This window comes from Ovis canadensis, chromosome 21, assembly GCF_042477335.2.
Source record: "Ovis canadensis isolate MfBH-ARS-UI-01 breed Bighorn chromosome 21, ARS-UI_OviCan_v2, whole genome shotgun sequence".
In the NCBI taxonomy this organism is placed as follows: Eukaryota; Metazoa; Chordata; class Mammalia; order Artiodactyla; family Bovidae; genus Ovis; species Ovis canadensis.
This window is the reverse complement of record NC_091265.1, coordinates 43,238,700-43,250,494: the sequence shown is the minus strand read 5'-3', so window position 1 is coordinate 43,250,494 and position 11,795 is coordinate 43,238,700.

Below are 11,795 nucleotides of genomic sequence, written 5' to 3'. Positions count from 1 at the left end.
GCCATTAAGGTGGTGTCATCTGCATATCCGAGGTTATTGATATTTCTCCCGGCAATTTTGATTTTTCTGAGATGAAAAAATTCTGAAACAGATGAAGCTCACATACTCACCCTTTACTTGGAAACTTTAGACTGGGTTGTATGTCTGCTTTGGGGCAAGTACTCTCTAGAGAAATCTTAATGCTGATGGTAGGGACTGTTCAAGATAGAAATTCCTATGCTGTCTTTCACTCAGTGTTCAAATTCACATCTTGATTAGTGTTGTTGTAGAGATACTATGAATCAAGAGTCATGACTCCTTATTGTAGCTTCCTCATAATGCTACCAGAGACGCTTGCCAAAGTGACATGCTTTTATTTAAGGTTTCAATATATAAGAGGTATTAATAATATCAAAGACATGTTGGAAGCTATTGGAAACTCCTGTTAAGATTTCCTTTCACCAGGGATGAGCTCTTAGAGTACAGGAGCAAGTAATGTTTGCTTTTTTCATTCTTTGTTGATCATATCATTAGCTCTCTTGTGTGTAATACTCTCAGTATTGAGACAGTAGACAGTCATTTGTTTAAGGGCTGAATTAAAGCCTGCAGACATTGCTCTAGATGGCCTTTGAAAACAACTTCCTATATGAATATAATTTCTGAAATATTTGAAACCATGATTTCAATATTTTTCTGTTTATTTGAGGTTTGGGGAATATTTAATTGTATTTAATTATTAGTAGTAAATGCCTCATTAGCACAATAGGTAATGTGTCAGTTTTGTTAGCTGTAGCTGCTCTATAAAATTTTCAAGCATTTTATTTTTATGTACATACGTCAATTATCTATAGCCAGGATTTACTGAGAACTTACTATGCACTACATTTAATATTAATCTTGTTATATTTGCTAACTCATTCAATTCTCACTATAGCTCAGTGTGGAAGATGATATTAGGTTGAAAAGTGAAGCATTAGTTGTTAAGTCATTTCCAACTATTTGTGACCCCATGGACTATAGTCTGACAGATTCCTCTGTCCAAATGATTCTCCAGGCAAGAATACTGGAATGGGTAGCTATTATTCCCTTCTCCAGGGGATCTTTCTGACTCAGAGATTGAACCTGGTCTCCTGCATTGCAGGCAGATTCTTTACCATAAGAGCCACCAGGGAAGTCCTGAATATTAGGTTGAATCAAGTAGCAACTTGATATGATTAAACTTAATACATATGGAATACTTAAAGAAGCTGAGGCACAGAAAGATTAGTTAATTTTCCTAACCTTTTCAGGATAGTAAGTTGTAGTTCGGTTTATTCATAAAATAATTATGTTTCTTATATTATATATATTTTAAAGCAGTCAATGATTTATTAATTCAGCAGACATGCAACACACCATAGTAGGTGTTAGGACAAACACTCAGACATGCAAACTGTATGTTTTCAAATGTGTCTACAATAGTACTTCACGCATTATATATAGCAAATAATTATATAGCAGTTGTGCTGTGCTTGTGCTGTCCTTAGTCACTCAGTATTGTCTAACTCTTTGCTGCCCCATGGACTGTAGCCCACCAGGCTCCTCTGTCCATGGGATTCTCCATATAAGAATACTAGAGTGGGTAGCTATCACTTTTCCAGTGGAACTTCCTGACCCAGGAATCTAACTGGGGTCTCCTGCACTGCAGGCATATTCTTCACCAGCTGAGCTAGCCAGGAAGCCCATATCACTTCATTTGTGTCAAATAGTATTTTAAGTGCTCTTCTGCTTTATCTTCATTTATTTTGAATATACTAGAATTATTCTCACTTTGTAGATAAGTAAACTGAATAGAAAGCTTTATGAAGACATTATAAATAATTTGGGGCTGGGATTATAATGATGAACAAATTAAATATACAAGGATTGCTGTTTAGTGCTTTTCGAGCTCCCCAGTATGGTAGCCACTATTCTTGTAAGCCATTCAGAATGTAACTAAAGTACATCAAATTTCAAATTCACCATTTTTCTGTTATACTGACATATTTTAAGTACTCAATAGTCACATGTAGCCAATGATTACTATATTGGAGAAAGCAAATATTGAACATCAGACCTATTTCCAAAAATTCTATTGGACAGTGCTGGTTCAGTAGAAGAGGGAGAAATTGATGAAAAGATTCATCAAATGTAAAACCATAAAAATGATAAGGAAGATAGGTCCACGGTGCTGTGAGTCTGTCATTTATGGCCTCAAGTATCTAAGCATTTGTCTGCATAGAGGTGACCACTCAGGTGATAGTCTTGGACCCAGAAGGTCAGTTCCAAGGGCAAGTTATATTCATCTTGAGACTGAAGTGGGAAAAATGTGGGGAAGTTCTGATACAGCATATGAAACTAAAATGTCTTTTTGCCTAGATGCAAGGGACTGACAGAGGATTTCTGTTCTCTGCTTCTAAGGGATTTTGCTATATTTGTACACTGGAAAATTTCCAGCATTCCTGCTCTATAGTCTTTTCCACATGTATTCAACATTTGACTCACTGGATAAAAGTAGTTGACCCTTGCACAATGGCAGAAGTTAAAGGGATACTGACTCTCAAGCTGTTGAAAATCCAGGTGTGACTTCTCAGTCCTCCATTCTCATAAAGTAGCCTCGGATCATATAGTAACTTAGTAAATGATTACTGGAAGAAAAAATATGCATATAAGTGGACATAGGCAGTTCGGACCTGTGTTTTTTAAGAGTCAACTGTATAAGAACATATTTATCTAGATTTGTATTATAAAGTTGTTTTTCCAGAGGATGGAAAAAAATTTTAAGCCAGTATATTCAGCCCGTGAATAAAACAAGCTGCTTTATCTGTCAGTTCAGTTCAGTAGCTCAGTCGTGTCTGACTCTTTGCGACCCCATGAATTGCAGTATGCCAGGTCTCCCTGTCCATCACCAACTCCTGGAGTTTGCCTAAACTCATGTCCATTGAGTCAGTGATGCCATCCAGCCATCTCATCCTCTATCATCCCCTTCTCCTCCTGCCCCCAATCCCTCCCAGCATCAGAGTCTTTTCCAATGAGTCAGCTCTTCACACGAAGTGGCCAAAGAACTGGAGTTTCAGCTTTAGCATCATTCCTTCCAGAGAAACCCCAGAGCTGATCTCCTTCAGAATGGACTGGTTGGATCTCCTTATAGTCCAAGGGACTCTCAAAAGTCTTCTCCAACACCACAGTTCAAAAGCATCAATTCTTCGGTGCTCAGCTTTCTTCACAGTCCAACTCTCACAGCCATACATGACCACTGGAAAAACCAGAGATGGACCTGACTAGACGGACCTTCGTTGGCAAAGTAATATCTCTGCTTTTTAATATGCTATCTAGTTTGGTCTCAACTTTCCTTCCAAGGAGTAAGCATCTTTTAATTTCATGGCTGCAGTCACCATCTGCAGTGATTTTGGAGCCCCCAAAAATAAAGTCTGACACTGTTTCCCCATCTATTTGCCATGAAGTGATGGAACCAGATGCCATGATATTAGTTCTCTGAATGTTGAGCTTTAAGCCAGCTTTTCTACTCTCCTCTTTCACTTTCATCAAGAGGCTTTTTAGTTCCTCTTCACTTTCTGCTATAAAGGTGGTGTCATCTGCATATCTGAGGTTATTGATATTTCTCCCGGCAATCTACATGCTAGCTTGTGCTTAGCAGCATTTCTCATGATATACTCTGCATATAAGTTAAATAAGCAGGGTCACAATATACAGCATTGACATACTCCTTTTCCTATTTGGAACCAGTCTGTTGTTTCATATCCAGTTCTGACTGTTGCTTCTTGCCCTGCATATAGGTTTCTCAACAGGCAGGTCAGGTGGTCTGGTATTCTCGTCTCTTTCAGAATTCTCCAGTTTATTGTGATCCACACAGTCAAAGGCCTTGGCATAATCAATAAACCAGAAATAGATGTTTTTCTGGAACTCTCTTGCTTTTTCGGTGATCCATAAGATATTAGCAATTTGATCTCTGGTTCCTCTACATTTTCTAAAACAGCTTGAACATCTGGAAGTTCATGGTTCATGTATTGCTGAAGCTTGGCTTGGAGAATTTTGAAAATTACTTCTTAGCATGTGAGATGAGTGCAATTGTGCGATAGTTTGAACATTCTTTGGCATTGCCTTTCTTTGGGATTGAAATGAAAACTGACCTTTTCCAGTCCTGTGGCCACTGCTGAATTTTCCAAATTTGCTGGCATATTGAGTGCAGCACTTTCACAGCATCAGCTTCCAGGATTTGAAATAGCTCAACTGGAATTCCATCACCTCCACTAGCTTTCTTCATAGTGATGCTTTCTAAGGTCCACTTGACTTCATTCTCCAGGATGTCTGGCTCTAGGTGAGTGATCACACCATAATGATTATCTTGGTCATGAAGATCTTTTTTGTATAGTTCTTCTGTGTATTCTTACCACCTCTTCTTAGTATCTTCTGCTTCTGTTAGGTCCATACCATTTCTGTCCTTTATTGAGCCCATCTTTGCATGAAATGTTCCCTTGGTGTCTCTAATTTTCTTGAAGAGATCTCTAGTCTCTCTCATTCTGTTGTTTTCCTCTATTTCTTTGCATTGATTGCTGAGGAAGGCTTTCTTATGTCTCCTTGCCATTCTTTGGAACTCTGCATTTATATCTTTCCTTTTCTCCTTTACTTTTTGTTTCTCTTCTTTTAACAGCTATTTGTAAGGCCTCCCCAGACAGCCATTTTGCTTTTTTGTGTTTCTTTTACATGGGGATGGTCTTAATCCCTGTCTCCTGTACAATGTCATGAACCTTAGTCCATAGTTCATCAGGCATTCTATCTATTTCTCACTTCTACTGTATAATCATAAGGGATTTGATTTAGGTTATACCTGAATGGTCTAGTGGTTTTCGTTACTTTCTTCAATTTAAGTCTGCATGGGGCAATAAGGAGTTCATGATCTTAGCCACAGCCAGCTCCTGGTCTTGTTTTTGTTGACTGTATAGTGCTTCTCCATCTTTGGCTGCAAAGAATGTAATCAATCTGATTTCAGTGTTGACCATCTGGTGATGTCCATGTGTAGAGTCTTCTCTTGTGTTGTTGGAAGAGGGAGTTTTCAATGACCAGTGTGTTCTCTTGGCAAAACTCTATTAGCCTTTGCCCTGCTTCATTCCGTACACCAAAGCCAAATTCTCCTGTTACTCCAGGTGTTTCTTGACTTCCTACTGTTGCATTCCAGTCCCCTATAATGAAAAGCACATCTTTTTTGGGTGTTAGTTCTAAAAGGTCTTATAGGTCTTCATAGAACCGTTCAGCTTCAGCTTCTTCAGCATTACTGGTTGGGCCATAGACTTGGATTACTGTGACATTGAATGGTTTGCCTTGGAAATGAACAGAGATCATTCTGTCATTTTTGAGATTGCATCCAAATACTGCATTTCAGACTCTTTTGTTGACCATGATGGCTACTTCATTTCTGAGGGATTCCTGCCCGCAGTAGTAGATATAATGGTCATCTGAGTTAAATTCACCCATTCCAGTCCATCTTAGTTCCTGATTCCTAGAATGTTGACATTCACTCTTGCCACCTCTGTTTGACTGCTTCCAATTTGCCTTGATTCATGGACCTAACATTCTAGGTTCCTATGCAATATTGTCCTTTACAGCATTAGACCTTGCTTCTATCACCAGTCACATACACAACTGGGTATTGTTTTTGCTTTGGCTCCGTCCCTTCATTCTTCTAGAGTTATTTCTCCACTGATCTCCAGTAACATATTGGGCATCTACTGGCCTGGGGAGTTCCTCTTTCAGTATCCATCATTTTGCTTTTTCATACTGTTCATGGGGTTCTCAAAGCAAGAATACTGAAGTGGTTTGCCATTCCCTTCTCTAGTGGACCACATCCTGTCAAATCTATTCCTTTGCGCTTTTGCTAATTCTGCTCCCTTAATCCCTTAACTATTTTGATTTCAGAATCAATTCTTATTTCTCTGCTTAACATCTCATTTAATGTTTCTTTCTGCATTTGAAATTTTTCCTGACATCTTACCCATTTTGCAATAAATACCCCTCTTCAGTTCAGTTCAGTCGGTTCAGTCACTCAGTTGTGTCTGACTCTCTGTGACCCCATGAACTGCAGCATGCCAGGTTTCCTGTCCATTACCAAATTCCAGAGCATGCTCAAACTCATGTCCATTGAGTCAGTGATGCCATCCAACCATCTCATCCTCTGTCATCCCCTTCTCCTCCTACCTTCAATATTTCCCAGCATCACGGTCTTTTCCAATGTCAGTTCTTCGCATCAGGTGGCCAAAGTATTGGAGTTTAAACTTCAGCATCAGTCCTTCCAATGAATATTCAGGACTGATTTCCTTTAGGATTGACTGTTTGATCTCCTTGAGTACAAAGGACTCAGAAGAATCTTCTCCAGCAGCACAGTTCAAAAGCATCGTTTATTTGGCACTCAGCTTTCTTTATAGTCCAACTCTCGCATCCATACATGACTGCTAGAAAAGTCACAGCTTTGACTTGATGGGCCTTTGTTAGCTTCAGTAGTCTCTTAAAATCCTGTATATTTGTGTGTCATTGCAATAAACTTGTTTGGGGCAGGATCAATGTCTTATCTGACTCATAAGTCCAGCTCCTGTCACTATGCAGAATATAGAAATGATACTCAAAAAACACTTGTTGAAGGAATCAGTAAAGTTTACCTGTATATGAATTGACAAATATTACTTACGAAAAGCAGCAGAGTTAAAATGTAGCTTGTTAATATGTAATTTAATTATTTAATATTATTTTGTTAATTGATTAGATATAAAACAGTATTGTAACATCACATTGCTATATTAAAAAGTGAATAGGTTAACTATCTATGTTTATTAGTTTGGTTTCTTCTTGTGTGAACTGTCAAGATATTTCATTATATATTTGAAATGATAATATTTGTGTGATGTTTCTTATTCTACTCAGTTTTACCCTGTCTGTAATTTTTACTTTAACCATGTGAAAAATTTTAAATACCCTGATTTATGTCAACATCTATAGTACAGTTCTTCTTCCTTCAATTGCTAAATTCCTTCTGTGAACCCAGCACATATAAAATATACACAGAAACCAGAAACACAGTCATAGCACTCAAGGAGCTTAGAGGACACAATATAATGTAATCTGTATAACATTAGGGTTTTTATGATCTAAAGTTAGAAAACAAAGGAAACATAATTTAAGTCATGTTGGAATCAAGTCAGACTTTTGCAGAGGGATTTTAGTAGATGGAATAGAAATGAACTGCATTTCAAAGACTTGGAACAACTCCAAAGACAGCAAATTGTGTGATAGTGTTTATTTGTTTGTTTGTTTTGAGAAGTAACAAATATCTTGGTAATTTTGAACTGAAGGGGAAAATAGAGACTGGACATTTAGGTGCAGACAAGTAATACAAATTATTTTACATATTAAAAAGTTTGTTTTATTCTAATTAATAGATAGACATGAAAGCATTTAAAGCATGAGAGTAATGTCATTAGATGATCTTTCACACTGTTAAATGCAAATTGGAGACTACACTTGAGAATTTTCTGAACCGCCAAAACTATTTAACCCATGTAAGTAAGTAAACTCATTCTAGCTCATTTCATGAACTTAAGTGAGACTTAATTTAGGCTATTTCTTGTAAATGCCTCTGATAATCATGAAAGAAGGCTTCTAAGTGGCATGGTAGTAGAGAATCCACCTGTCAATACAGGAGATGCAAAAGAAGCAGGTGGATCCCTGGGTTGGGAAGATCCCCTGGAGTGGGAAAAGGCAACCAACTCCAGTACTCTTGCCTGGAAACTTCCATGGGCAGGGGAAATGGCAGACTATAGTCCATGGGGTAGCAAAGAGTCAGACATAACTGAAGGACACACACAATCATGAAAGCAGATTAAGTAATCTTCCTAAAATTGGGATGAGTGTTAATGCAAGTTTGTGTACAGTGAAGGCAAGTCAACTGAAATGTTAGGGGTTTGAAGCAGAGAAAGGTTTATTGCAAGGTCATGCAAGGAGACAGGTGATTCATGAACTTAGAAGCCCCTAGCTCCCCAAAAGAGTTCAGCAAAGCACTCTTAAAAAGCAGATGGCAGAGAGGGGTCACAGGGTATGTTATCAGCTCCTGCACAGTTCTCTGGCTGAAGGTGAGGGAACAGTGTGGTGTCACAGAGGTTAATTTAAATCAGACATTACTTTGCCAACAAAGGTCCATCTAGTCAAAGCTATGGTTTTTCCTGTAGTCATGTATTCATGTGAAAATTGGATGATAAGGAAAGCTGAGTGCTGAAGAGCTGAGTGCTGAAGAATTGATGCTTTTGAACTGTGGTGTTGGCGAAGACTCTTGAGAATCCCTTGGACAGCAAGAAGATCCAACCAGTCCATCCTAAAGGAAATCAGTCCTGAATATTCATTGGAAGGACTGATGTTGAAGCTGAAACCCCAATACTTTAGCCACCTGATGCGAAGAACTGATTCATTGGAAAAGACCCTGATGCTGGGAAAGATTGAAGTTAGGAGGAGAAGAAGATGACAGATGAGATAGTTGGATGGCATCACCGACTCTGGCCATGGGTTTAAGTAATCTCCGGGAGTTCGTGATGGACAGGGAGGCCAAGCATGCTCCAGTCCATGGGGTCGCATAGAGTCAGACATGACTGAGTGACTGAACTGAACTGAACTTAGGCTCCAGGAGGCCTGGGTTTGTGCACTCTTCATTATTAAGTAGTTAACATCTTCCATTTGGGATGGAGTGGGTGTTCACATCTGCAAAATAACTCAGGAATTCTGCATCAAATACTGTTATCTAGGTACTTCAGAGAGGAGCTAAGGCAGATAGGCTGTTCCAGGAACGCCCAACAGAATCCTGCTCAAACACTTGAGATGGTCACTTGTGACCAGTGTAAGGTACGGAGTTAGAGTAGGTGAGGTTCAGAAAAAGAATGAGACTGGTACTCTACAGGAACAGATCACCTTTAATGAGGTGAGAAGGGGCAGAAGTCAGATTAGTGAGCAGCTGCTGCTCTTATCTAAGAAAAGAGTAAGTATATATAGGCATGTATGTAGAAAGCTATTATCTTAAGGGGGCCTGTTCTTTTCCAAGATTGTTGGGAGTAGTTATCTCTTAAATGGCTGGGGTAAGGAGTTCTGGAGATCAGCCAGAGGCTGGACCAGTTTGGAGCTGGGCGTAATCAACCTAATGTCTTTTTTCCTTCGGGTGAGAGAGTTCTTTGTTTTGCCTAGAATGGTGGGGAGGACCTGGAGGGGAGTTTTAACTCTAGGCTACCTTGAGCCATGCAACTTTCCTTCATTCCAGACTTTAAGGGATATATATATATATATATATATATATATATATATATATATATGAAGAAAGAGATGTGGGTGCCATTAATGTTCAGGGCTTTTCTTGTGCTGATAAATGAGCGTCATGGGTTTGTAGTCTGGGAGGAAGGAAGTCTAAGGCCTGTAGTGTTGATTTTCTATTTTTGCCATCAGAGTTTTAAGCAAAAGAACAGTCTTGACTTGGTCTTGAGAGATGGCCCGAATCTATTCCTGGAGAAACCTTTGAAAGAGATTGAAGAGACAGGGTCTACACACGAGGAATAAAATGATAAGTACCAATGGTCCCAAGAAAGGGAGTAACCAAGGAAGGGCCTGTTGGAATAGGTTTTGGGGATTGTAAAGGTTTTGCAACTCTTTTTTGCAGTGTTCAATTCTGTCTCTAAGTTCTTTGACTCTGTCCTGGACTATGTCCATTTCATTAACAAAATTGTAGCAATCTTTTTCTAGAAAAAGGCAGGTCTCTCCCCTTTCTGTGATGAAAAGGTCCAGGGCTCATCTATTTTGTAGGGCCACAGAAGCTAATGAGTTAATTTCTCTTTGGACTGAAATGAAGGACACTGTTACTTGCTCCATATCTTCATTAATTTCTTGGGACAGCTTGTTGTAAAAATGAGCCGAGGTCTAGATGTCCCCAATCTCGGTGTCTAGGGCATTGTGGAGTTCTGCCAGCAGAGTGGAGTGTAGGAAGCTTGGTGTGGGAGGAGCCCAGGAGGAACCATGGGCCTTCCATACATCACCTCAAAGGGGCTCAATCCCAGGGTCTTTCTGGGCAAAGCCCACACTCTGAGAACAATCAGCAAAAGTTTAGTCCAATCTAGATGTACCTTGAAGGTAAATTTGGTAAGAGTTTTTTAAATTATTCTATTCATCTTTTCTGCCTTTTATGAGGACTGAGTACGGTATGGAATGTGAAATTTTCAGGGTATCTGTAAGAATTGGACAAGTTGTTGGGTACCTTGGATGTAAATTTCAGGCCATTATCAGACTGTAGGGATGAAGGCAGACCAAACCTGGGGATAATTTCTGTGAGGAGGATTTGGGCCACAGTGTGGGCTTTTTTGTTTGTAGTGGGAAATGCTTTTACCGATCTCGAAAAAGTGTCCACAAGGACCAGGATGTATCTGAATCTCTGAACTGGGGGCATATGAGTAAAGTCTATCTGCCAATCTGGTGCTGGGAGGCTGCCTTGCATTTGATGGATTGGAAAGGAGGTAGGTTTATGGGTGGGAATTGGGATTAATACATTGACATGTTTGACAGGAGTGGGTAAGGTTATCTAAATATTGTTGGTCACCCGTGGATATGGGGAAATGGTTACAGAGGAACTGTTGGAGTGTCTTGGATGAGGGATGAAAGATTGAGTGCAGATAAGAGAGGATTTTTCTGGTGGTGGGAGGGTGAGATGGAGTCAGAGCTAAGATGACAGGGGACTGGAGGGAGGGGTGGGACAGGGCTATCTCTTTTGCCTTCTGGTCTGCAGCATTGTTGTAGGCTAATATGAGACTTCCCTTTTGATGACCCCTACAGTGGAGGATGGCGGCTTTGTTTGGTAAGAGTGTTGCTTCTAGAAGTTTGTGGATCAGATCTGAATTAATAATGGGGGATCCCTTTCGTGTTAGGAAACCTCTCTCTCTTTCTCCATATTAGAATGTTTGAGTGAAGTATGTTATAGGCATATTTGGAGTCTGTGTGGATGTTAACTCTTACATTTTTAGCCAGAGTCAGAGCTCTGGTGAGAGCTCTCCATTCTGCCTGTTGAGAAATGGTGTGAGGTGGCAGAGGTGAAGCTTCAATTGTCTGGGTCTCGTAATTGTAGCAAAGGTCCCCTGGATGATGGCATATCCTGCTGCGAAGGGTGGTAATTTCTGAGAGCTGCCATCAAAGAACCAGTGTGGGGTGTCTGGGTCTAGGATGGGCTGATCTGTTAAATGTTAAAAGGGGTTTGGGGTAAGATCTACTGTTAGGCTGCAGCTATGTAGGAGAGGGTCTGTTGTAGATGATGTGGGTAATAAGCTGATGGGGTTAAGCAGAGAGCAGGGGGAGAATGAGAGCTGAGGGTTGAGAGAAAGGCATGTAGGACCTATACCCTGGAAGGGGAAAGGGAGAGGAAAGCCCGATGTGATAGTAAGTCTTGGAAGGTGTGTGGAGAACAGACTGTTGAAGGGGCATGTCTAGAGAGTTTATTTGCTTTGGGTTTGAGGGCTGCGATTGCAGCCATGGCCTGTACGCAGGGAGGCCACCCCTTGGTCACCATGTCCAGCTGTTTTGACAGATAGCCTATGGGAGCCCAGGTATCTCTGGCCCACTGACATAAAAGTCCCAGGGCCTGTCCTTGGTTGGAATGGGCAGAGAGAAAGAATGGTCTGGTGTGATCTGGCAGGTGGAGAGTTGACATTTGGAGGAGGCTCTGGATGAGCTGGCAAATAGGATTGGCCAGAGAGGAGGGGTTAAAGAGGGGCTCA